The sequence below is a fragment of the Sceloporus undulatus genome, chromosome 6, assembly GCF_019175285.1.
Source record: "Sceloporus undulatus isolate JIND9_A2432 ecotype Alabama chromosome 6, SceUnd_v1.1, whole genome shotgun sequence".
Lineage (NCBI taxonomy): Eukaryota > Metazoa > Chordata > Lepidosauria > Squamata > Phrynosomatidae > Sceloporus > Sceloporus undulatus.
In genome coordinates this window covers 144,873,795-144,901,789 of record NC_056527.1, presented here as the reverse complement: position 1 = coordinate 144,901,789, position 27,995 = coordinate 144,873,795, and the positions used below count along the sequence as shown (strand labels likewise).

The 27,995-nt window shown below is 42.5% G+C and overlaps 1 protein-coding gene and 1 long non-coding RNA gene across 2 annotated transcripts in view; one reads left to right on the top strand and one right to left on the bottom strand.

Moving 5' to 3' along the window:
• Positions 1–27,995, bottom strand: part of KIRREL3 (kirre like nephrin family adhesion molecule 3) — a 691,985-nt gene that overhangs the window by 418,528 nt on the left and 245,462 nt on the right.
• Positions 10,319–27,995, top strand: part of LOC121932633 — a 23,957-nt gene continuing 6,280 nt past the window's right edge. The window contains exons 1-3 of the long non-coding RNA XR_006104392.1: positions 10,319–10,456; positions 22,848–22,945; positions 26,213–26,325. This is a non-coding gene — a long non-coding RNA (uncharacterized LOC121932633). The remainder of the gene's footprint in view (positions 10,457–22,847; positions 22,946–26,212; positions 26,326–27,995) is intronic.

The window sequence follows — 27,995 nt, the reverse complement described above, 5'->3', positions numbered from 1 at the left end:
TTCAATTAAAAGCAGCTAAAGACATTAAAATATCCAAAATCAGACAATAACAATAGCATCAACAAGCAAGGCAGGGATCATACACAGACAGGGGCATATCATTCATATCATATCAGGGGGGGTTTCATATCAGGTGGGGTATGCTCGGCTAAAAAGCTTGGTTTTAACTGCTTTTCTAAATGTTTCTAGCAAGGCCGCCAAGCGGATCTCCTCAGGAAGACTATTCCAAAGTCTCGGAGCCGTTGATGAGAATGCTCTTTGCGAAGTAGCAACATATTTAAAGGCTGCTATTTCCAAAAGGTTCTTACCTGATGTTCTAAGAGTGCAGGGCAGATTATATAGAGAGATGTGGTACTGTAAGTAACTTGGGCCCAAGCCATGTAGAGCTTTATAGGTAATAACCAACACCTTGTACTGTGCCCGGAAGCAAATAGGGAGCCAGTGAAGATCTTTTAAGACAGGTGTAATATGGTTGAACATTGATGAACCGGTGACCAATCTGGCTGCCATATTTTGCACTAACTGAAGCTTCCGAGCTTGGTACAAGGGTAGCTCCATGTAAAGCGCGTTACAGAAATCTAGACGAGAGGTTACCAGAGCGTGTACCATTGTTTCAAGGTCCCTTCTGTCTAGGTAGGGTTGCAGTTGGCCTATCAACCGAAGCTGATAGCAAGCACTTCTGGCTGTCGCATCTACCTGAGATGTCAATTGCAGGGACGAGTCCAGAAGTACTCCTAAACTGCGAACTTCGTCCTTCAGGGGAAGTGTGACCCTGTCCAGGGCAGGTTGGCAAATTTTCTTCCTTAGACCCGAGGAACCTATACAGATGGGCACCACCATTTTGATGTTGCGGATGCTTAGCGTCCACATGTCGCGCCGCAAAAATGATGATGCGAGTGCACCATTGGTGCAAAAAGAAGCTGCTTTTTGCGCTTCTTTTTGCTCCGTGAGGGAGCCGCGCAGTACAGAAGCTGCGGTTCCCTCGCGGAGCAAGCAGAGGCGCCGGCAGGCCACTGCTTTCAGGCAGTCTGTAACGGGCCAAAGATTCTATCCTATGGAGCTTGGGATTTTCAGTTTAAGAAGTGGAATTTCTTAATCAGAGCTTTAGTTCCTCTTAAAATTACAAACCCAAGAATTCCAGAGATGTAGCCATGACAGCTTATGTTATCATAATGCTATAACTGCGTAGTGTAAAAGGGCCCCTGTTTCTGGTGGGAGTGAAAAACAAATGCTAGATCTGGTTTGTTAACATGGGTCAACAAAACTCCTAATATTTTTTTATTTCTTCTTGGGAGGAAATGGGCTGACTATGGAGACTGTCAGGGTGAGCACCTTCACTTTAAAATTTAACACTACTGTATCTCATTGTTAGGAATCAGGATCCAGGACTTACTGCAGACTTACTGTTCAGTTTGCTCAGACTTACTGTCCCTGTGCTGGAAGGGTTAAAAAATCAGATCAAGCTGTATGGTTTACAGTGATTTCTGCTGCCTTTTTGATTTACTTTGGAAAGAAAGGTGCCAGGACAGCAGCTGACAGATGCTGTCTCTCCATCTTGTCATTATTGCTGCTTACTGGATTGGACAAAGCTTGGGTGTTTTTTAGTTTTTGCTTTGCTGTCTGCCACAGTGGTTACTCTTTCTCCAAACCTGGCTATCTAAATCCTATATTTGTCTTCTTCTATGTTACAGATTGAGGTCCATGTGTGGGTTTTGTATAGGAGCCACTTGACTGTGGGTTAAACAGCATTACTCGTGCTTATATACAAACAGGGTGGTACTGAGCAAAACTGAATCACAATACAGTCGCCCCTCCTAACTTGTGGATCTGAGATCCACTACCTTGAATATCCGCAGAGGGGCGACCTCTGCTATTTTCAATGGCGCATACACCCAGCGCATGTACCTGAGCCACACGAACGGGGCACACCTCTATGGGGCTTCAATATGAGCGAGGCTCCATTTTCGCGGGGTGTGTGTGTCTGGAACGGATTCCCTGCGAAAATGGAGGGCCAACTGTACTATTAAAAATGCACTGGCTGGCATCCTGTTCAGTAGTTAAAGAGATCATACACTGGACGTAGAATCTTATAACTGCTAGAGATACACATTTATGGTTGTTAATATCTCAACGTGACCCTGAAAACTATCTTTTCAGTCCGGCAGTGCCATAAGCAAAGGGTTTCCAAAGCATTGCAGATCAGGATGATAGGTAATAATCTGCAGAGTTTTCCCAAGTGCAGGTTGCCTTGAGACAAGCATTTGCAGTATGATTCCAAGGGGACTCTCCAGCTGCCTGTTCTCAAGGAGCCCCAGGACCAGGAGGATGCTGCAGAACCATTTCCAGCCAACCTCATCTGCAGCACCTCAAAAATCCTTTAGGGCACTGCCAGGCTGAAAAGGGAGGATTTGGGGGGATGGCCTCAACAGACATAACAATGATGACAGAGCACCCTTATTATATTATTATTATTACACCTACAAAGTGAACCAAACCAGCTTTGTTTTGGTCTGTCTGTTTGGGCCTAAAAATGGGGTTTTCTTGGCAAGATTTGTTCAGAAGAAGTTTGGCATTCCCTTCCCCGGAGGCTGAGAGCATGTAACTTGCCTAAGGTTCCCCAGTGGTTTCATGGCTGAGGCAGCAATCGAACCTGGTCCTTAGAGTGGCAGTCCAACACTCAAACCACTACTATAGTTGCTCTTACTATTGCAGCTATTATATTATCTGTTCCTACTTGTTTTATAAATTGTTTGACCGTGCCAGTCTTCATGTGTACGGACGGAACATCATTTTATCATTTTCTGTACTATTTCCTTAATATTACATTCTGCTTTAATAAGCACTCCATAACAGATGGATACTTTGACAGTTGACTGTTAAATGTTATGCTGAAGAAACACTTTGATAATATTTTTACATCTCTTCTAAAGTCCCCTGTTAACTGATTATTTTATTGTAGATTTCTTGCTGATATTTGTACCTGTTTGTAAAAGGTCCTTTGGAGTGTATTGTTTGTACGGATGTTTGGTCATCGTTATTGCATTTTATCTTGTACTAGCTGTATGCCATCATCATAATAATAAATGATTGATTGATTGACTGACTCAAACCACTAGGCCACACTGGCTCCACCAATAATTTTATTAAATTTTATCAAATCAACCTGTTCTTTGTATCCTTCCAGGAGCCAGGTCCTGTGTGAACTTAGGGCTGTTGGCTGTTGTGTGTGTGTGTGTATTGGCACATACATACACAATATAGTGTGGAATTTGATGGATCTTTACATTTTTTTATCACCTGCTGGAAAGCACAGCATTCCACTAGATAATGCTAGGACACTGAGCATTATTGCCCAGATGGATTTCTTCACTGCACTCAATAACGTTTCCCACATCATCCCAAGGCCCCCCCCCCCACCTGCCAAAATGTATTAAAAAGTGGAAGATGAAGGACATCCAAGGAGCCCCTTTTCTATCAAGGCTATTGGTTAAAATCAATTACGTTTAAGGGTAAAAGTTTCTTTTAGACATCTCCTTCTAGGAACACCAAATCAAAAGCTTTTATTATTGTTTGCAAGATCAGGTTTGCAACGTATCAGGTTATTCTTGCTAGCATTATATTACTGCTTGTATGCGAGACTTTGATAGCATCTATAGGTGGTCGACAGGCAATTTAGGCCTAGGTAGGTACTTCTGTGTTCAACCTTTATTGTCTGAGATGGCCTTAGACATTAGATATGAAAGCAATAACGTTATTTCCTCCACTTTATTTATTTACTACATTGCTGACAGGGCTCTCCTGCTGTGAGAGACACACATCACACTTTATGAAGGCTTGAGGGCAGCAGCTTTCAGTCAGTCCACAATGCAAAAAGTGATGGCTTTGGTCTAAAAAAAGCAAAGGTTGGTGGAAAGTGGGAATTTTCAATCTCTCTGAGAAAACAAATCAGGCTACCAAGTGACAGCCCTCATGGTCATTTCAGCAAAGCAGCAAGAAGGCTGGCACTAAATGGGACTATTTCTGTGTTTGCCATTCTTTCTCTTCTATTTTGGGTCATGTCTAGTGTAACACTATGCGTGATATGATGCCATCACTCTGGCTTTCCTCAGCCTCCAGTCACATCACTGGTAATGATGCTGCCAACGCACCACACTGCATATGTAACTCTTCCCCACAAATTCCTCAAATAGAAAACTCAGATGCTAGAATGCCTTCTGTGACAACGCTGGATCCAAAAGCACCCCAAAAGTTAGATCTTGGAGTAGTTACTTTTTTTTGCTGCAATTCCCAGACTCCCCCCATCAAGCACAATGATTTAGGGGGCTGCAATTGCTTCCCAGTGGGCCTTGGAGGGGTGCACCCTTCCCAATCTCATAAAAATAAAATTAAAAATACCACATTTTTATTTGCCTCCCAATGCCCTCCATGTTTTTAGGCCTAAGAGAGGCATTTTTTAACAACAGGAACTCAGCGGAAGTACAATTCTTCTATTAACTGCTGTTTCCCCCCATTTTTTGAGTGTCTGTGATAATTTCTTTTTTAAAAAAACTGAAAATAACTTCAGTTTACTACCAATTTTGTAAAAAGGGTGTTGCCTCTGTGTGCATGTGTGTGGCGGGTCTGGATGTGAGTGCATATGCTCCAGCTCTCTTCACTTTGGCAGGAACAGTCCCAATTTATCCTCTATAATCCCATTTTTTCCAAATGCTTTCCATTGTCTAAGTTTCTGTCTTCTCCCACTTCCTCCCTTTCTCCTCAGTTGATCTCATTCACTACAAACTGAATTCAACGTGCAAACATAGTTTGCACTCAACTAATTCATCAGGAAGGAGAAGAGAAGAAAAAGCGAAATCTTGTCCTTCCCTATGGGTTTAGGTGAAAGCAAACTGCAGCAACCCTTCTAAGGTAGTTATATTCTTCCCTATGAATCCCTTTTGCCATCTTGACTGCCCACTAATGTTGCTTGGCTACTTGTGTTCTGGTTTCCATCCTTGAAATGTTGGATGGAATGAGATTGAGAATGTGGTGGGTCGGGGCTCCAGGCAACCTCACAGTCCCCCAGCCATGCTTCTAAGGCCAGTACAATCTGCCCAAACAGGTTGACCCCCGCTGAGAGGACAAGGAGCGTGTCCAAAGGAGGGCAACTAAAATGGTGAAGGGTCTGGAAACCATGCCTTATGAGGAACGACTGAGGGAGCTGGGGATGTTTAGCCTAGAGAAGAGAAGGTTAAGAGGTGATATGATAGCCCTGTTTAAATACTTGAAGGGATGTCATATTGAGGAGGGAGCAAGTTTGTTTTCTGCTGCTCCAGAGAACAGGAGACAATGGAGCAATGGATGCAAGCTCCAGGAAAAGAGATGCCACCTCAACATTAGGAGGAACTTCCTGACAGTAAGGGCTGTTCGACAGAGGAACACACTCCTTCTTCTGAGATTATGGTAGAGTCTCCTTCTTTGGAATTGCCATCTGTCAATGGGGATGCTTCAATTCAGAGTTCCAGCATGGCAGAATGGGGTTGGATTGGATGGCCCTTTTGTCTCTTCCAACTCTATGATTCTAAGGAGAACCACCCAATAACAGTTTCTCCATCTTGTCTGAATCAAGTCTGTATTTACTGACTCTTGTTCTACTTATTACAGAACATAAGCAATGATTCAGAACAGCCACCACCTGAGCTGGATTAAATGGAAAGGATGTTGCCTATCTGAAACATTTTACTCCACATCCTTGAATGTCGTTAAGGGAATCTCGTCACAAGAATAAGCTAGAGTGGGTTGTGTGTCACCATATTTATGGACCCCTACTATACAGTCTTCTAGGAAAGTCTTGCTCAATAGTCAAAACACAAAGAGATCCGACTGTTATACGTATGCTGAGAACCACTCTGCCCCAAGATGATCGAAGGAACTCATGACAAGTAGAAAAGGAAGCCCTAATTTCTCCTGATTTTTCAGCAGGAAGATGGGGGTCATTCTTGTCTCCAGAGCAGAACAGTTTCAGGGACACTTGTTTTTCTTATTATCTGCCAAGTCCCACTCCACTGAAGAGAGCCACCCTCTTCTTTTTAAGAGGGAATTTCCAGGTATATGCTTCTTACTAAGAACAGCTTTAATGTGAATGTAGACTCATATGGTTGATGAACATCAGAGATCATTCACCCTTTCTATGAAAAAAGGGAATGAGTTCACCACTCAAACTGCTATCTTGACAGCTTCCTCAGTGTGTGTATATGTGGGCATGTGCCAAGAGTGTGTGTATCCATCATTACAAGTAAAAAGTAAATTTAAGGAGCAGGTGAGGCCCGGAGAGTTTATAGCACCCTTGTGTCGCTGAATTTTTTCACTGCCATATATCTCTGTGTGTTAAGATTTATAATCCATTTCATCCATATAGGCTCAGAGCAACCAGCCACATTATAAAAACAGGCAAACACCATAAAATTAGTAATGGATGTATTCTTTCAGTTTTGCTCAAACTACTTTCTGAAAGAAAAAAAAATCCCTGAGAATACTGATCCCCCCTCCATGCATTTTCAAGGAAAACCTGAGAGAAAAAGAAAGCAAAGTGTTGAAGCATATACCTTTCCTCTCCCTGTTTCTGTCACTTCCTTGACAAACAACCTCCATCACTATCTTTGAGAATAAGGAAGGGTTTACCAGGGTCAAGGAGAGCTTGCTAGAGATGAGAGAAACCTGTCAAACAAATCTGTCAGTTTTGCTGTCTTCCATTTCCTCCTCTGGCAATGAGCCCAGCAGAGGTGGCTTTGCCCTCCCATTTTGCATGAGAGGAGGGTGCAAAGATGCTGCTTGGCATCATGGCCTCAGTTGCGATGGGTAGCACTCACCTACTTAAGGCAAGTCAGCCCTATTGGGTACCTTCATATCCCATGCTGCTGTGTTGTGTCAAATCCTATATTCATTAACATGGTGGAATTTTGTTACGCCATAACCGTTGTTGAACATCCCCAATCTGGGTGGGAGGACAATTGCCTTTGGAAGCATTATGCATTATGCACTACTACTTGTTAATCCTGGGGTGGAGAAAGTGCAGTCTGTGAACAACACGTGCTCTCCATAAAAGACTTATGGCCACCATGCCTTCCAATTTTGGAAAGGGTTGTTTCTTTTTGGTAATTCTTCTCCCCCCCCACCCCAAGTGCCCCTTGGGGAGTCTGTTGGGCAATTTTACTATGTTTTTAGCCCCATAAACTATTTTAGCCTCAGGAGAGGACTTTCTTTGCAACAAGTGACCAAAAGGTTGTCCCAGAGGTTCCACCCATACTTTGGTTGGAAGAGCAACTGGACCATGACTGGAATGGCATCCAGAATGGCTGGGAGTCTTCCAACCAAAGTGGCCTCCTTATCACTATGCCTTGCCACCACTGCTAGTGAGGATGCTAGCCATGATTTTCTTGCATCATTTCCTGTTTATGAAGACATGTGGCCATCTTTTCAAGGTTTAACAAAAAAGGGAGAAATTCTCAACCAGCTCAGCCTAAATCAACAGTTAGTTATTCACACCACTGAGGGACTCCTGTTGTATGTCTCCCTGCCCTATTACTTCTAAAGATGAGGAGTCCTTTACAAAACACATGGTAATTCAGCCACATCATGTTTGAATAGCCAAGAGTTCAAAACCAGATTTTGTAATGCTAAGCACTGACAACTCTCTCTCTGAATGGACTAATTTACCAGTTTCAGTATCTCTCATATGCCTTTAAAAATAATTAAGCTTTATTTTTTGTGTGTGTTTTTGGGGGGCTCTGTGGCCATGTTCTAGAAGAGTTTATTCCTGATGTTTGGCCAGCATCTGTGGCTGCCATCTTCAGAGAATGTTGGCATGGAAGAGAGTTGTGTGTGTATGTGTGTATACATACATACACACACACACATACACACACACTGTTGGTTGAGAGGAAGTGATTTCCATGTTAATCTGTGTATTGTTCTGCTGTTAAATGGCACAGTCTTAGGGTATCTATTTAATTGATGGTCCATAGTCTGCTGGGAACCCCCCTGACCCTGATGGCAATTTTCATTTGCATTTTCTGGGTCTTGATTTTGGTATTTTTCAGAACTGGTAGCCAAACTTTGTTTACTTTAAGGGTTTCTTCTTTCCTGTTGAAGTTGTCCAGATGTTTATGGATTTCAATGGCTTCCCTTTACTCCCTTAGTTCCTTTTTTAAATGGGAGGTTTTTCCTTCTCTCAACTTCACTGCCTCTCTAGAAAAAGAAGGCCATACCACAGTTTCTCCATTTTCTCCACGTATTGTCTACTATTTTCTCCAATTATTATCCACCATAACCCTGGGACTGGTTAAGAAACATGGATAATTTCTCATCCCAGTGAAGACATTTAAGTGATATGGACCCGGAACAGATGGGCCTTTGCGGCGCCCTCATCATGTGCGAGGTTGCCTGGTGGGTGGAGTGCCCACACACCCGGCAACTCTTGTATGTGACAAGGGCGCCGCAGTTGTGGCGCGCCCACCAGACAGGGCACGTAACAGTGACATCGCAGCTGCGCCATGTCCAGACCGGGCAGCACAGCTGTGACATCACTGTGCTGGCTGTGGCGCATTGTGGCATCACAGCGGCACCACAAAGAGGAGCCGCTTCCAGGTGCTCCTTTTTTGCTCTGCAGCAGCGCCATGCAATTTGGTTGCTGCGATGCTCCTGCAGAGCAAAGAGAGGCATCAGGGAGGCGCCTCTTTCTGGCGGTTTGTACCTCACCATAGTTCTCATATTTCTCTGCTCACAAATAGGTTAGATAAATCAGTTTGCACTAAGCTCTAGTTTGTGTCAGATTTTCAGAACTACTTCTAAAGCATGAAGAAAAGCATGAATTCCAGACTCATTATTCCTTATTAGAACCATCGTTTCTGGGGTGGTGGAGGAGAATGGCATGGGAGCAGGGGGCTCATTCCAGCAGCATTCTTTGTAGAAGACACATTAATCCAATTGACAGGTTTTCTTCTCGGGTTTAAATGCAACCACTTTAATGCTGCTAGCAATTTTAATGACAGTAATAATCTTCTTCCTTGAAAGGCGCAATAATTGCCATATGAATAATAATCAATATTTAGCTTCCTCTTAAGAGGATTTCTAAAGGCTTTACCCACTTTATTGCATTAAATGTCGCAAAAGTATAAGACCCATTTGATGAGTCACAGGAGAGAGCGTAAGATGCAAGGACTTAACCAAAGGAAGGAAACAAAGTGAATGGAATCACAAAACAGTTCTGTTGCGGAGTAGAGCTCAACAGAACCTTTTGTCTTCTGTTCTCCTTCTAGATGCCAGATTTGACCACAGAGGCAAGAGATTAGGGGTGTGAGGAATGCTTACAAATGTTCTTGTTCTCGGTGGAAAAGGGTATCTCAGTACGTCAAGACAACTCGCTGAAAAAAATGACCAGCTAAAAAATGACTTCAGGTGGCTTCTGATGGAGAGGAGAGATTCAGGACCACAGAGACCATCAGGGGCTGTAGGAAGGAAGGGGCTGCTGTATTTGCTACTGCCTTGTACCTCTGCTTCCCTCAGTGGTGTAGCTCTATGCAGGACTGAAGCCCAGATTCATAGAATCATAGAGTTGGAAGAGACCCAAGGGCCACCCAGTCCAACCCCCTTCTTCTGCCATGCAGGAACTCTCAATCAAAGCATCCCTGACAGAAGGCCATCCAGCCTCTGTTTAAAGACCTCCAAGGAAAGAGACTCCACCAAAATCTCAGAGGAAGGAGTTTGTTGTTCCAACTCTAGGATTCTATGATCAGCAGGACTTTGGAAACATGTCTGAAAATACTTCGTTTGACTGCCTTAGAGAAAACCTGCCTTCCCACCCTCAGAAAACACTCGTTTTCCCTTGAGAGAACCATCTGCAATTCATGCTTACAAATAGGCTCATGCAGACTAATTAAACTCATTTTTTGGGAGAGTCTTTTTACAACAGGAGCAGCCTAGTTTAAGGATGTCACTAGAGCTTCCAGACATCACAAGATAAAGGCCCCATGTGCGGTGGGAGATGGCAACACACACGCTTGCAATGGATGTTTCCATCTCTCACCTGCCGGCTTATGTAGCTACCTTATTTTCTTAGCGCCTGTTTGGTGCCTGCTTTGGTCTATTGGATTACTAGGAAGAGAGCAGATGCTGATAAGCGGATGAGAGACACAGTCAGAGAATGGGCCCTGATTGCATCTTTCCAAATAAGCGGTTCTCATCCCCCCAGTTATTCATGTAGCAATGAATTATTGATTGGTTTCCCAGCTCATTAAAGAGGAGATCTGGGCAAGTGGGAGGGGAAATTTGGATGAATAGAAATCAGCCCTGGGCTCTTAACATCTGCAACATGGTGAAATGATGACGCAACTCATTATCACCCCATTCAAAGTCCACCAGAGAGAAAGGGACAGAGGATGAATGGGGCAGTTGTCCATTAGCCGTTCAAAAACATACTCAGGTTTGAGCTTCTTTTTCTTTTTCCTCTTTTACATTTTGAAAATAAGTGCGGTGGAGGCCTGCCTTCTAATTTTTAATCATGTGAAAAGTTAGCTCATTTACCATTCATTTGGACAGTATTATCTCTTAAACAACAACAACTCTGAAGCAATTGCTTGGTCTGTATGGATTCCTTGGATTTTGCTTTCCAGAGGTCCCGGACTGTAGGATCAAAGGTTACATATTATGGGAACCGTTGTCCAAAACATGTAAAAATACATTGGTCCTGTTACTCTTTACGAGGTAACCCAGTGCTGTTATACAGAACAATATTAAAAAATTGAATTGTTTGACTTCACAATATTGAAAAAGGAAATGGTTACACTACTGGTGCTGCGTGTTCCTTTAAAAAAAAATACATGTTACTTAAAAACTAGAATTGACAAAAGCCTGGAATAAAACCTGGGAATAAAATCTTGCCAAAATGCCATAAAATGCTTTTAAGTAAATGCCATTAAAAACGACATTTGAAAACAGTTAGGAAATGTTTCTCATTTTGCCTATACTGTTACTTGGTTCCTACTCATTAACTTGCTTTTGAAATTCCCCTTCATTACTTGCTCATTACCTGGAAAAGTAATTCGTTACAGTTAACCACATTATTTGTAATTTGTTGGTTCCATGTTTTGAGCACAGATTCTCTGCCTAAGGCATAAATGGACCATTCAGGCCCAAACCAAGAGTCAAGATATCACTCTTATAGATAGATTTTATAAATGCATGACTGAGTAAAATCTCCTGTCCCTACAAACCTACCCTAACAGCAAGCAGCCACATCTAGTAAAGGAGGTGCAGCTGGTGATCAGGGTGGTGCAAGATCCCTTCCCACCATCAACCCAGACTGAACCAAGGAACTGCAATGGGGTCGTGTTTCTAGTTGTCTTTTAATCTAGTTGCTGCCTATTAAGCTAGCTTGGGGCCATTACAATCATGGCAAAAGTGTCACAATTGTGAATACATAGTGTTACTGAATATGGAACATTTAGAGACCCATAGGCCCAAAACAGAGGGGCCAAAAGTGCCATGCCAGTGCTGAAATTTGGGTTCCAGAGTGCATGGCAACTGCATGCTCTGGAACCCTAATACGTATGGACAGCACCAGCTTTACTTGGGGCCGTCCATACATGGCATGGGTGCGTGATGCAAGTGTGGCACCGTGTCCACACTGCCAGGCACTGCACTTGCATCTTGCATGTGTCACATTGCACCACATCCGTTTTTTCTGGGTTCTTTTTGGTCTGGAGAGATGCTGCTGTGGCGTCTCTCTGGAGCGAAACTGGGCGCCTCCAACCCATCCCTTTGGGATGGATTGCCCCATAGGTTATGAATCCACAACTGCAGTACAGAACCCCAGCCATAATTACGAGACTGATCTTCTGTTTACAAAATAAAGAAAATAAGTAGCACAGCACACCCTCTCATTCCACCGCATTTAATCTCACCCCAAAAGGATTCTTTCATTCTGGCAGCTATTTTAAGTGACCTGTTTAATTGCTAGCCTAAGGAGTTTATCCCACAAGACAAGTAAAGTGGAACCGCATTTGTATAATAATGCCCTCTGGTTGGCCTTCCACAGGACTCCATTGCTGTTCTGCTGTTGTTGAGTTGGAGATCATTTTAAGAGTAATTCTTTTTACTATGGAAAAAAAATATCTGTTATTGACCTCCTTTTCCACTGTGATTTAACTGTGAAAATTTGATTGCACTTTTACAGGAAGCTCCCACTTATTTCATAGGTTAAGGAAGTGATCCCCAAACTGTGCTCTTTAAGGGATTTTGGATTTCAGCTCCCTGAATCCCAGACTATTAGCCAACATTGCTGAGGCTTCTCGGAGCTGAAGTCCAAAATCTCTTAACGGGCATAGATGCTTATCACACTATACTCTTATAGTGCTACTATTCCACTTTGACTGCTCTAGCTGCCTCCTGTTGCATTCTGGGATTTGCAGTTTTAAGGAGGGGTATTTAGAATTCTCAAGCAGATTCTCAGTTTGGGGACTGGGTTAAAGGATCACAGCAGTGTCAGAAACCAGAACTGGTAAAAAAAAAAGCAGAACCCCATTTAATTTTTGACCACTCCAAGACCTCCTTGCTGTGCAGATGGGGATGGGCCATGTGTGTGACACACACGAAATGCCTCTTCAAGTCACAACCAGAGGCCACAGCAGGCATGGCATAAAGCCTGAGAGGAAGGAGAGTGGCCAGGGACTGGAGCCAAGGCCTGGACTGCTGCAGAAGGGCTGGCCGCTCCCACTGCAGATCCCACTAGTCTGCCTACTCCATCCCTTGCATCCTCTGGAGCCTCACCAAGAAGGAAATAATATGAAGGAAGGACTCCCCCTCCCCCCTTATAGACTGTTAGAGCATATAGATTTATTAAATTTTGCAATGTGTGTGGAACTCACTTTGACCCCAAGCTGACCTTCTAGGGGCACTGCCATTTCCCCAAAGTGAAGAGGTCATGTAGGCAGCTTGCAAAGGAGGAGGTAGGAGCCCTAGAAAGGATAACTGGAAATTCCCCACAGGAAGTTTGGGAGTTCCTAAATAGGAAAGCCATCACCTCCAAAAACCAGCACAATACTGATTATTTGTTTTTAGCCTCACACTTGATGGCTCAGTGATTACATCAATGGCCACTCATTCCTCTGTTTGCCTTCCCCGATTGTGTCCAGATCCGAGTGCATCGGCTAGATTATTCTTCACCTTGGTTTAACAAAGGCCCAGTCTTTACACCTTTTGTCTCAGCTCCAGCCAAGCCATTAATCTCCTTGCTAGAGGCTAGAATTTGCCTATATAACCTTTAGATCCAATTACACAGGAGTGCTATAGACAGAATACAGCCTGGCTTCATGTCAGACTGGACTCTGATTTTAGTTCCCTTGGCCATTTCCCCCCATGTTTCAGCGGTCATCTCTTCTATCATCTACGTCTACATTGTGTTCCCGGAGAAGTCTTCGGAAATAAGCATTTCCCATATATTTGCCTCTCTCTCAACTCTGTCCCAAATTTCCCTCCTTTACTTTCGTTGAGAAGTGTGCATGTGTGTGTGTGTGTCCTTTGCTGTGTGTTTGTTTCCCCTTGTTAATAAATATTTAGACTTAATTGGAGCAGTCTGTCTCAGCACTGTCTCTAAAGGGATCATTTTGGCTCTCTGGTATACACTATTGGGACACAGTCTTGCGAAGGTGTTGTTAGGACCTTCCCTCTCAGCAATTTAAGCTAATTAAAATTCCCCTAATTAGAAACTTCCTAAGAATACCCTCACTCCCCCTCTCCAGCATATCCCCTTGCCTTAGTCAGGCATTTTTGTGTGAGTAGATTATTGCGCTACACTGTTATAATGCTGCTAGTCCACTTTTACTACTCTGGCTGCCTTCTATTGCATTCTCAAGTTTGTAGTTCAGTGAGGCCTAAGAGCTCTCTACCTGAGAATTCTAAATGCCTTTCCTTAAACTGCAAATCCCAGAAAGCAACAGGAGGCAGCCAGAGCACTAAAAGTGCAATAGCAGCACTATAACAGTGTAGTGTGTTAATCTCCTATGTGTTGCCTGTATGTGTGCGTATCCCAGCTCCCACCCATGCACTAGGGAGGCTAATTCAATGTGGATAGTGTGTGATAGGGCTTCATCACCATCAAATGCTCACAATCCTACAATGGTTGTGAAAGTGCAATAGTAAAGAGAGCAATCCTGTTTAGGATCATAGGAGATTATCAAATGGAGAAATACTCTCGATTTAGATGCAGGGTTGAAAACTCAAAATTAGATCTTACTGCATGTGGCGGTGGAAAGGCGAGTGCAACCCAGGTGCAGCCCAGACCCCAGCTGCTCTTATCTGGCAGAATTTCAAAAACTGCAAGCTCCGGTTTTTGAAAAGCCAGTGGATAAGTGTGGCTGGGGTCTGGGCTGCATCTGGGTTGCACTCGCCCAGCCACTGGTGCATGCGATAACACCCAGGTTTGAGTTTTCAATCCTGCATCTATATTGGGAGTATTTCTCTTTCTTTTTTTAAATTTTTTATTAATTAAAACAAGTAGCACACATATAATCCATAACATTTTCCAGTCATACAAGACATGCAATCAAGTTACTAAATAAAGCATATGAGTTCAATGGATATTAGATATGTTTACATAAGGGTAAAGATATTCTTCTTTTATCTATAATGTTGCATTCCCTTCTTCTAGGAGGTTCCTTTCCTTTCCCTTCTTTTCCCTTCCCTTCCCTTCCCTTCCCTTTCTCTTCTCTCCCTCCCCATACCTTCTCTTTACATAATTCAACCTTCCTTAATCTTTCTCCTCTCCACTCAATTCAACTTTCTTTCCATTCCATATCTATCATTCAACCTTCTCTTCTATTATATTGGTAGTATTTCTCCATGCAAAAATCTCCATAGAATCGTAGCATTAGAAGAATTGTCTTTTTGGAAGATAAAGCAATTGTAGCAGGAGAACTCCTAGGAAAGAGTTTGAGACTATAATTGTAACTATATATATGTATATTCCATGTTGTGTCTGGAGCTAGGTAAAAGGGTTTATACACAAACCTTGTATCACTCCACATTACATTACTGCTGAAGTGGGGAATGAGAACTAGTGTGTAGAAAGCTGCCTCATATCGGTTGGAATTATTTGTTCACCTGGCTTGTATTTTCTACTCTGTCTGGCAGCAGCAGTCCAGATGGAGATGGGACTTTCCTGTTTCCTCTCACCTTTTCCTTCTTAATGGAAGTTTCTGGAGGACTGTGAATGCAGAACATATGCTATAGCCCCTCTTTAAAGGGAAGAGTTGTCATGGGAAACTAAGAATATGCCTTCTTTCAGAGGGACGTTTCCAAGGAGAATGCTGAGGGTAGATGGCTGAAAGGCAAGGACTTCTGTAATTTCACAGCTATTGGAATTTTGGGGGGGTTAGTCTTCATTCAGCATGTTTTATTTATCTTATTAAATTTTCATATATTAAATGAGAGGTGTGTGAAGGACATTACTCCCTCATCATTGTCCTCCCCAATAAATGATTGTATTATGAGGATTCCTTACATTTGTAAAGGAGGCGAAGGCACTGGGGCTGGATGATAAAAACAGGTGGGAAGAGATAGTTACATTTTAACACAGGGGTACATTGCAGGTGGTGAGAAAGCAATGAGACGAGCCATTGGGAGACGTGAAAATCTTCTAGATAATTCTGAAGGGAAGTTTTAAAAGGCCTAAAAGCAACACAAGGCTTTCACCTGTTTGCCTATCTGCCTTTTGCAGATAGTAGACCACGAGGGGCTTCTAACCAGCAGCTCTGGAACTGAGAGATTAGTAGAGCCAGATAATGGAGTTATCCAGAAATATCAAGGACTACAAATCCCATCTGATGTGTGAGTAAGTTTTGGAAAATATAATTAGTTCTTCCAGGGCACGCAATGGCCTCTTTGGCATGGTTTTCAGTGTATGCTGAAAGCTACGTATGGTGCGCCCACGTAAAACACAGGCGTCCTGTATTTTCCAGGTTTGGCTGAATTAATTTGGTTCTGCACCTTATACTTTCTGAATCATAGCATTAGAAGAATTGTATTTTTGGAAGATAAAGCAATTGTAGCAGGAGAACTCCTAGGAAAGAGTTTGAGACTATAATTGTAACTAATTACCATATATATATATATATATATATATATATATATATATACCATGTTGTGTGCTCTACAGATGCTGCTGCCAAGAATGATTTGGATTCTTGGATCATGGTCTGTGGTTCCATGTGGGGGGACTTCTGGCAAGGGATGGGTTGCATCTCACGCCAGTTGGCAGAAAAGTCCCCCCCCCCCCATAGTCCCAAAATTTGATCAGGAGAGTTTTAAACTGAGTTATGGAGGGGAGGTAGACAGTGGGAGGAAAAAAAACTTGCACAGGCAGCAAGTAAAGGGGACCCATGGTCTTCAGTGTCTCTACATTAATGCACATAGCATGGGAAATAAGCAAGATGAACTCGAACTCCTAGCACAACAAAGCAAATATGATATAATAGGCCTCACTGAAACCTGGTGGGATGAGTCTCACGATTGGCTTGAAAAGGTATAACCTTTTCAAGAGAAACAGACCAAACAGGAAAGGAGGAGGAATAGCCTTATATGTCAGGGACATTTACACCAGTGAAGAGATCCAGGACATCAATACTGGAAGCCAGGTGGAGAGCATCTGGATAAAAATTAAAGGGCAGGGAAACAACAAGGATGTTATGGTGGGAGTCTACAGACAGAGGAACCGGATGATGCCTTTCTAGAACAGATGACTCCAGAGTGATCTCACTGACACAGAATGCCAGCATCAGTTGCGTCTTCTCTTTCTTTACTATTGGCTTTGCTGGTTAAGGATAACAGTGATTGGTGTCCAACAATATCTGATGGAAAGAAGTTTCTTAAGCAGAAAACAGAATTTCCTGCACAGAAAAAAACATGTCTGTGCATAAAACAAGGTTTCTTTTCACAGAAATTTTATTTTCTGTGCAGCAAATGTTGTCTGCTCTGCACATCATTTTCTGCATTCAAATGCATTTTTTACCCTTATTTGTTCTCAAACAGCAAACAGTTCTAAAAAACTCCCATTTTTTAATTTTTTTTATCAAATTAAGGGAAAAAAGGTAGTTATTTGTTTTTGCCCACAAGAATGACATTTACAAAGACTTTATGATAGCCCTGTTTAATTTTTGAAGGGGTGCCATATTGAGGAGGGAGCAAGCTTGTTTTCTGCAGCTCCAGAGAACAGGACATGGAACAATGGATGCAAACTGCAGGAAAAGAGATAACACCTCAAAATTAGGAGGAACTTTCTGACAGTAAGGGCTGTTTGACAGTGGAACATATTCCTTCCAATATTTTGGTGGAGTCTCCTTCCTTGGAAGTCTTGAAACAGAGGCTGGATGGCCCTCTGTCAATGGGGATGCTTTGATTGAGAGTTCCTGCATGGCAGAATGGGGTTGGACTGGATGGCCCTTGCAATTTCTTCCAACTCTATGACTCTATGACTTATATTACATCCCTGAATCCTACTTCTGTCCCAGGCAGTTGTTTTAGACTTCACTTGAATTGTTAGTATATTGCATAAGGCAGCCCCCTCAATCTATTTAATGGTTCAATGCTGAATGAGGCTGAGAACCTGTAGGAAACAACATAGCATAACAGCACCACATGTGGCACACTACCCATCACTTCCCAGACTTGCCGTTCAGCAGCTGAAGTCTCTCCTCCACCTCATGGCCATTTCTTGACTACTGGAGAGCAGGTGGCATCAGAGAAGCATCTGGCTATGTCCCTGTAACCAGTCACAAAATGTTTACACCATCTACTACGATCAACCCAGATCCTCCAGAAGTCTTAGTAGCTGACTCAATCATTCTGACATCTGGGCACAAGGACATAGCCAAATGTGTCTCCTCTTACATTCCATCAGAATATTTGTGAGGGCTGGTGCGAGACTTGGGATTTCTCTGACCAAAAATCCACAACAACTTAATGTAAAAACAAAAGGTTTATTGTAAAAGATAAGGTAGAAGCACTCGGGACCACGTCTTTGCAGAATCTGAGGCAGACAAAGGGGAAGCCTTAATTTAAACCGACCACAGACCCCCACCTTTTTTTCCCTTTCCCACTCAGATGGGTTTTCCAGTTCACCTCCCCCTCCCCCAGCGGAGGTTGAAGCCCTACATCAAAGCAACCCAATGCAGGTATCATTTGGTCTCCAGACATCCTCTGTCCTGGGAAAGCTATTGATGCCTTAATTGATGACTTGTATCTGTGGAACCTCTCTCAGTCATAAATCTTTCTCAGGGTGTGAAGGATTCTTTGCCCTGCTAGCCTATGTTCTGCTTACGTGACACATCTGATTACAGATCATGGCCGCAGATGGGCATTTCCCATAATGCTTTTCCAGTTGAGTCCTATAGATACATACCTTTATTTAACACATACATATATTGCTAACACACCCTAAGATTTATATTTATATATGAGAATATATATATATATATATATATATATATATATATATATATATGTTCACTACTAGATATGATCAGCAGCTTTAAACAGTCTGCCACTCCTAAGATGCCGCCTTCAAATATTCCAACACATCATACAACAAAGCAAAGGTTGTATGTACATATCATCAATGTGCATGTAACCAATTACTAACTTAGATGACTTAATCTAAACTCTTTACCTCATCATGACAGAACCCCAAATGAATAAAGGAATGATGGGGTTCTGACAGCTGGGTGGGTTGCTGTGGCTGAACAGTGAGTTGACTTCGGAGGCAGTTTGGTTGTTGTGGAGGGTCGAACCCCAACCTCTGATTCAACAATAACCACAAAAGAGAGACATACACAAGCTCTGCAAACTAAACCCAAACTCTTCCGCCTGTACATATCACGTACGTGTAAATGCCAGCTGAAACTGGTTACAACTACAACCCAGTACAGCTTTTGGAAGCACCTGATCACCACCTTTGTATGTTTATCTCAGTATTACTAATTAGTCATTATTTCATCGCTTTCTGCAGTGAAACAGCCAGCTGGACAACGCGGCTGCCTGAGACATCCTTAATTATTCCCTACATTTCTTTGAATTGCAGGAGTTCCCAGGAGACATTCCCCTCCTAGAAAAGAGAGATGGAGAAAAGGAGGTGGGGAGGGGATGACACCGTAACGAAAATTCCCTCTAATTAATTCTGATTGCTGTCTTCTGCATCACATTATCTATCAATTTGTGCAACATGCCTTTTCTTTTTAGAAAAGTATTAATGGAACCATCCCAGATGCTCATTAATTGAAAGTGGCCTCATGGCTGCTGAAGTGGAAATGTATATATAAATATATCAAACCCCCCTCCTCCCGTGCTTTGAAAGAAAGGAGGGGAATTTGGCGACTGAAAATAATCCTAATATGTGTTTTTAAAAAATCACTGTCGTGAATATTCTGGATTATTGTAGAACACTGGGTCAAGATTCAATGGTTTCTTTCTGCATCCATTACCAGGACTTCTGCTTTCCCTCTTTGGAGGGAAAGAATATCCAAAAGTCACCCCAAATGCTTGAAAAATATTTTTCAAGAGCCAAGAAACAGTGATGAGAAGAATCCTAAACTCATGAGAATCTTTGCATTAGGAGCTAGATACGGTATTCTTTACACAAAATTCACATGGTTGTTTTGTGCAGGAAACAGGGTTTTATGTAAAGAATATAATATCTAGCCTCTAATGCAATTCTAGCCCTGTAGGAATAGACAGATCTGTCTAGTTTTAAATAGTTTTAATCAGTCCTGTTTCCATGTAAATTCAAGGATTACTTTTTAAAAAATCTGTACATGCACACAAAAAATCATATGCATTTTGTAAACATTTCTAAGATTTTTTTAAAAATAAAAAAATGTATATTTATCAATTCTGTCAAATATACAACTGAGGCATTCTGCTTTTAAAATGTAAAGGTTTGGTACAGAGATAACACACAAACAAAAGGAAACTAGGAGGAAGGTGGCCAACATTGTGAAGGGTCTGGAAACCATGAAGCCCTATGTGGAACGACTGAGGGAGCTGAGGATGTTTATCCTGGAGAAGTGAAGGTTAAGAGATGACACAATAGCCCTGTTTAAATACTTAAAGGGATGCCATATTGAGGAGGGAACAAGCTTGTTTTCTGCTGCTTCAGAGAACAGGACCCAGAACAATGAATGGAAGCTATGGGAAAAGAGATTCCAGCTCAACATTAGGAGGAACTTCCTGAGAATAAAGGCTGTTCTACAGTGGAACAAACTCCCTCGGAGTGTAGTGGAGTGTCCTTCTTTGGAGGTCTTTAAACAGAGGTTGGATGGCCATCTGTCAGGTATACTTTGTTTGAGATTTCCTGCATGGCAGAATGGGGTTGGACTGGATGGCCCTTGTGGTCTCTTCCAACTCTGTGATTCTATGATTCTTTGATTCCAAGTGGCCTCTGGCTGCTCCAGCCCAATTGGGCTGGAATTGCAGCGATCACATGCTCCCAAGTTGGCAGCCAGCAGGAGTAGATGAAACCCACTTCGAAAAGGGCTTGCTCTTGCCAGCTTGGCACAGCCTCAATGCAGCTTCCGGCCATTTTGGGGGTATCCATCATCTAAACAACATGCCATCCAAGCGTCTGGAAGCCACTTTATTGGCTCATCTATTTTGGACCTAAGGGGGAAAAATCAGATTCCTACATCTGTTTCTAAGGTATACCTTTGAGGTTGCAGATGGAAGCTAAAACATTGTATGCTCTTTCATGTCAAAATAAATAAATAAATAAATAAATAAATAAAATCTATAGCTAGAAATCTAGTATATAAGGAAAAGCCAAAATGTTCCTTTGACATATTGACCAAGATCCTACATGGCTGGTGATAGCATAAGAGTTCTGAATTTGGAACTCTTCTATGGCTCAGCAGATGTCATTGGTTTGCATTTGGTTGTGGGAAAACAGACAGATAATTCCTTGATCCCATCCACTCTCTGCCAACAATCAAACAGCTGTTGGGAGCAGCAGTCACAGAAGCACAGACAGTCTGGGCTTTGGTTATGGCAGAGGGAAGAAGGGAACACCAACCTCCATAATGACTAAAATAAAACTATAGGTAATGGCAAGGAGGACTTACACTTGTTTATGTCAGTAATAGGTCGCAAGCCATAGTTTTGTAAGTTTAGGGAATTTTTTCAGTATGGACAAGTGCTGTGTCATATGGGCAGCACTCCTCCCTGACCATCTGAAGGGGCACTGCCTACCTACAGATTTAGAAATCTGATGAAAATGAGGATTGAAAATGTGGAGTAATAGGACTGTAACCAGTGCTAGACTTCTGCTCATAAAAGAGTAGAATCCAGTGTCTGGGCAATATGCAATCCCTCCACTTCACTGCTCCTTGAGCACCCCCCAGAGTTGCTGCTTTTGGGCTGCTGGAGATAGAAACTGGTGTCTTTTGGTATCTCACAGATATGTAAATTCCTCTTCAGAAGCAGTTCGATATTTCTATTCAATGTGGAAGGCCTGTATTCACTTTCAGGTTGTGGAACCAGTTCTATACATTTGCTACCATTCTACATGGGTGCGCATTGTGCATTACATACAGTAGTTGGCATCCTATAAGTGCACCTTATGCCTAGGTACATCTTGCTTCTTCTTTTTGTTTTGGTCATTGTAGAGGCTAGTATTCTCTTCCATCCTCCACAATGAACAAAGCAACGCTCCCTGGCCATGTCCTCATAGGCAGACACAGAATGGTTACATTATGTGCTGAAAATTCTTGAGGCATTGTCTCAGCACATGATATAATAATTTTGTATGTGGCTATAGGGCCATAGCCTATAGCCAGATACTGATTCTCATTCCTCTCAGCTCTCTACTAGATGTGGAATGGCCGAAGGGCAGGGGTTGCAGCTGCTCAATATTAAGTCTGGAGAGTGTTGAATGTCCTTCTGTAGTATAGTTTCCCATGCAGAGGTTTTATGCTCTGCTGTGCCATACAGGACCTTGGCCAGTGTGTACATACACATATGCATTTGGCTGTAAATTTGGTTGTATATTTGATGCTGTGATTTAGTTGTGCAACACTGCCATTCAACACAAAGGTTAGATAGCACAATTAATGTTTCACTATGCAACCCTGATCTTGACCCGACACTGTCACCCATGCAACACTGGGCTTTGGTTATAAAGGACAATATTTGAGTGTGTGCCACCAGTTCATTTGTACTTTGCCTTTGAAGAGATGAGCAGTGTGTTGAAAGAGTTAACATTTCGAAGCTTTGATTTCATCACAAGGTCACATTTGTGTGTTCACGGTTTAGATTACAAGCTCATGAAATGGACATGTTCCCACTCCAGCAGACAAGATGAGATGATGAGGGCAACACTACAAGTTTGTTCTGCACCACTGTTCACAGATCCCACCCTTCATTTGCATAAAGTCACTTGCTATCACTAAAATGTTTTAAACATGTCTTTTTTGAATGGCTGGGTGTTTTCCCCTCATGGCCTCAAACTGCACCTGTTCTGGCTGTTGCATTCCAATGCATCTGGGGTCCAGACCTGGCTTTGACTTAACAGTCTTAAATTTATATCATCAAGTACTCAGAGCATAAAACATTGGTTGTCTTGTTGAAGCATAGTTGAAGCTGTACACATGACACTAGACCATCTTTGGAGGGCTGATATTGAAAACAGTTGAAGGAAAACAACCACTTGACTCTCTGTAAATGGAGGGAGAGAATGATTTAAGCAGTAATCTTAGTACATTAAATACATTAAACAACAATGCATTAAATAAAGTGAATAATTAATTAGTTCCTATATTTCTTCCTGTGGACAGATACATACTTGATGTTAGAACATCCTGTTTACTAAAGTTTGGCAGTCTTCCAGTCTGACTTCCTGCTGAGGTTAGCATCGATCATTCCTATTAACCAGGTAAGATAATGCACCAACCACCCAGCTCAAACCAGATAGAAAAAAAAACCAAGGAAACAGGCCAGGAAGGAACCCAGTATTCCCACAATTTACCATAGAGAACTATCTTTCTATCTATCCCCAGCTATTATAGCCATGCAAGATCGGAGAGCCCTGTGCTAGTCTGGTAGTTCATCATCAGTGAAAAGGATGGTTCTTTATAAGGGCTTTGGACTCACCCTGGGGCAAACCTGTATTGCTGCTTTAACAAATTTGCAGCCAAATCACAGCAGGTTTTTCCTTTGCACATTTTTTACAGAGCCATAGAATCACAGAGTTGGAAGAGACCGCTCCAGTCCAACTCCATTCTGCCATGCATGAACTCCCAATCAAAGCATCCCCAGTGATAGATGGCCATCCAGCCTCTGTGTAAAGACCTCCAAGGAAGGAGACTCAACCACTCTCCCAGGAAGGAGTGTGTTCCTCTACAAACAGCCCTTACGGTCAGGAAGTTCCTCTAAATGTTGAGCTGGAATCTCTTTTCCTGGAGCTTGCATCCATTGTTCCAGTTCCTGTTTTCTGGAGCATGATATAATATGGAGCAGCAGAAAACAAGCTTGCTCCCTCCTCAATATGACATAACTTCAAATATTTAAACAGGGCTATCATATAACCCCTTAACCTTCTCTTCTCCCGGCTAAATATCCCCAGCTCCCTCAGTTGTTCCTCATAGGGCTTCATGGTTTCCAGACCCTTCGCCATTTTAGCCACCCTCCTCTGGACATGCTCATTTCTCAATGCCCTTTTTGCATTGTGGGGCCCAGAACTGGACACAATATTCCAGGTGGGACCTGACCAAAGTGAAAGGTTGCAGCGTGGTGATTGACATGGAGTGTCATCAATCACACCATCTAGGGCACAACCAGGATGACACAGCAGACATGACACAAATGACTAATACAAGAGGACAACTGCAGACCCTGTGTGAAACAATCATGTTATGGACAAAGTGTGTAAATACGGGTGTGGCCCAAGCTGGGTTGCTGTTGTTAGTGGATAGTTGGTTGGATTGTTGTTGGTTTGTATAAAATGCTCTAAATACTCTTGTAAAGTTCTGCATATAGGAAACTCTGAGTTATTTTTTATCACTTTGCACAGTTATAGATGCTGATAGTACTGCTGAGCATTATTATGTATTTGCATGTGCTCAGACCGAAGGACTACAGGTAATGTGCTGCTCTGACATTTGGAGTAGCCAGATATTCTTCTAACCCTAACCCTTTGCCTATTCTGTGCTGCATTTCTCCTACTGCATCATCTGCTCCATCTTCCCCAGGTGAGCATTATTCTTCTTTTCAGAAAAGACTGAGCCAAAGAAGGTGTTGAGTCTGCTTTTTCCCCCTCTATCCCATGCTAGCATTTTGCTATCTTCTCCACATGGTGGCTCTGCCATTTCTCTTCCTTTTACTAAGGAAATAACCAAAAAAGCCCTTTTTATTGTTTTTAAACTCTCTAGCAAGCCTAAACTCATCCTGCACTTTATCTTTTCTGACTTTCTCCCTACACATGATGCCTATTTATTTGAATTCCTCTTTGGTGATCCCCCCCCCCCTTTTCCATTTCTTTACATGCCACTTTTAAAACTAAGCTCAGTAGAAAGTACTTTAGACATTCATTCTGGTTCTTTAAACATCTCCCATTTTTCTTTCTTATTGGAACTTTGAAATTGTACCCTGTTTAAATATTTGAAGGGATGTCATATTGAAGAGGGAGCAAGCTTGTTTTCTGCTGCTCCAGAGAATAGGACCCAATGGAGCAATGGATGCAAGCTCCAGAAAAGAGATTCCACCTCAATATTAGGAAAAACTTCCTGACAGTAAGGGCTGTTCGACAGTGGAACACACTCCTTGCCTTCTTGGGAATACTAAGGCTTGGGCGATTCTAACTTTGGTGCTCAATTGTATATCTTGATGCTTTAGGTTTTTTTCCAGCTCTTTCATGGCTGCCTTTTCCATTGCTAGTCTTCTTATCTCTTGACTGCAGTCTCCATTCTAGCTGATGTTTGATCCCAGGTACAAGAAATCTTTGATTATTTCAATTTCCTCATTGTCTAATTCAAATTTATGTAGGTCCTCAATGGTCATTGTTTTGTTTTCTTCATGTTAAACAGCAGGCCAGCCTTTGCACTTTCGTCCTTGACCTTCTTTAGTACTTATTCCATGGTGTTGTCCACATATCTTAGATTGTTTATGTTCCTTCCTCCTATCATCACTCCTGCTTCTTCTGAGTCTAGCCCTGCTCTTCATATTATATTTGTTCATACAAGCTGAACAAGTATGATAATATGCAGCTTTACTTGACTTCTTTGCCTATTGGGAACTATTCTATTTCTCCATATGTTTCTCCAGTGGCCTCTTGTCTTGAGTATAGTTCTCAGCAGAATGATCAAATGTATTGGCACTCCCCTGTCTTTGAGAGCATCCCATAGCTTTTCATGACTACAAAGCACATGTTGATTTTCTTTTGAAATTCCTTGGTGTGCTCCATTAGCCAATTTATGCTTGCAATGCAGTAGTACTTTCAAGTACTACTATAAAAACTAGCATGCAACCACATTAGCATGTTCTAGCAACAGTTGGTCGATAGGTATATAAGTGGAGAACCTACATCAGCCTGGTGGAACATAGCACTTAAACCAGTGATGTCCAAACACTGGCCCTCCAGGTGTTTTGGTCTTCAGCTCCCAGAAGCCTCAGCTACCTTGGCTAATGGTCTGGGAATCTGGGAGCTTCTGGGAGCTGAAGTCCAAAACACCTGGAGGGCCAGTATTTGGACATCACTGACTTAAACTTTATTTCTACAACTAATCTTGCTCATACCAGAAAATGTCCTCACAGACAATGAATGGTTTGCAGAGGATAGGGGGAAGCATCTAGCTGTGGTTCTGGAGCTAGGAGAAGAGAGAAGATATCATCCTTTTGGATCTTCAGTGAGAATACATGAATAGACTGGAGTTCTGGAAAGCTGGTGTCTTCTTCTGGCTGCAGAGTGGCAATTGGACACTGCTTGGGTGCCCTTTTCCTTCCTAGCTACTAACTGACCATGGAGGTGTGCTTTACCATGGAGAAGGTTGCTTGTGCTGTGGGGTTGCTGTGCAAGGAGGTACTGAATTGTGTCAAATTATAGATGTGCATGTTACCAACAGGAGTGTAGCCATAGTACCTGGACTTTGGCCAGGATCCAATTGATTGTAATGCTAGCAGTGTCACTTTCTCTGTGTTCTTGCAGGGAGGAAGGGGTGGCCAGAAAAGAAGTCTGCTGGCTTCATGTCACCACAGAACCAAGGGAGAATATGATGCTACCTGGACTGAAAGGACCTTGAAACAGTGGTACTTGCACTGGTAATCTCTCATTTAGATTTCTGTAATACGCTTTACTTGGGGCTGCCCTTGTACCAAGTTTGGAAGCTTCAGCTGGTCCAAAATGCAGCAGCCAGATTGGTCACCGGCACATCTAGGTTAGACCATATAACACCAATGCTAAAATCTCTTCACTGGCTGCCAATTAGCTTCTGAGCGCAGTATAAGGTGTTGGTTATTGCCTTCAAAGCTCTACATGGCTTGGGCCTGAGTTACTTGCGGGAACACCTCTCCCTACACAATCCACCCCGCATTCTCCAAACATCAGGGAAGTACTTATTGGAACATCATAATACTAGGTTAACGAAGGATGTTGAAAAACCAGAGCGCTGTCAGTGCAACTGCTGGAGTCCAACAACCCTTGTCAGCAACTCTAACGAGTCCTGGGGTTAAGCCAGACCCTTGGAATAGAGCTGGCAAATTTCCAGAAGCCGAAGCGTGACTCCCAGAGTCCAATTGGGATGACAGCAACTGGATGTCTTCCAGGAACTGCAGCAATGCAGGAACCTCCAGGGACACACCAGCAAACCGATGCTGTAGCTTCTTCTGATAAACCACCAGAGAAACAAAAGTCCCCAAAGTGCTCTTTATTAACAGTGCTATAATACAAAACTAGATCTCTCAAACTCCACAACATACCAATTCAAACCCACACCACACCCTTGCAACCCCTGGGCTTATATAGTCTCCAGACCATGTGGTCTCTCAAACCCAGTGAGTTTAGGTGTGTAGCCATGTCATGTGTCTCCTGTGCAATCCAGACACATGTTTCATCATCCATGGCTACGTGCACTTGGACATTGAAGTGTCCTTGGCCCAATGAGCATCCTGACAAGCGTGTCCAGAGGAGGGTGATTAAAATGGTGAAGGGTTTGGAAACCATGTCCTATGAGGAACGACTTAGGGAGCTGGGGATGTTTAGCCTGGAGAAGAGAAGGTTAAGAAGGTTTAAATACTTAAAGGGATGTCATATTGAGGATGCAGCAAGCTTGTTTTCTGCTGTTCTAGAGACTAGAACACAGAGCAATGGATGCAAGCTACAGTAAAAGAGATTCTACCTCAACATTAGGAGGAACTTCCTGACAGTAAGGGATGTTCGACAGTGGAGCAAACTCCCTCGGAGTGTAATGGAGTCTCCTTCCTTAGAGGTCTTTAAACAGAGGCTGGATGGCCATCTTTCAGGGATGCTTTGATTTAGATTTCCTGCGTGGCAGAATGGGGTTGGACTGGATGGCCCTTGCAGTCTCTTCCAACTCTGTCATTCTATGGTTCCCATAGGGCGGTTATAGCAGCGGTTCCAAAATTATGGAAAAGCCTACTGGAAGAGATCCGTTGCATCACTACCTTAGAGGCCTTTAAGAAGGCACTCAAAACGGATCACTTCTGGCAGGCTTATCCATCAGACTCCATATAAAAGCTTATAACAACATTCCACTTTTGACTTTGATCATTGGCTACTGATAAATCAATTTTTAGAGAATTAATAGGAATTGGTAAATTCAGTATTAGTGTTTTATTGATTGTATTTTGTATTATTGTATTATTTTATTGTTGTAATCCCACCTTGATCCTTGGGAGAGGCGGGAAATATAAATAACCCCTATTATTATTATTATTATTATTATTATTATTATTATTATTATTATTATTAT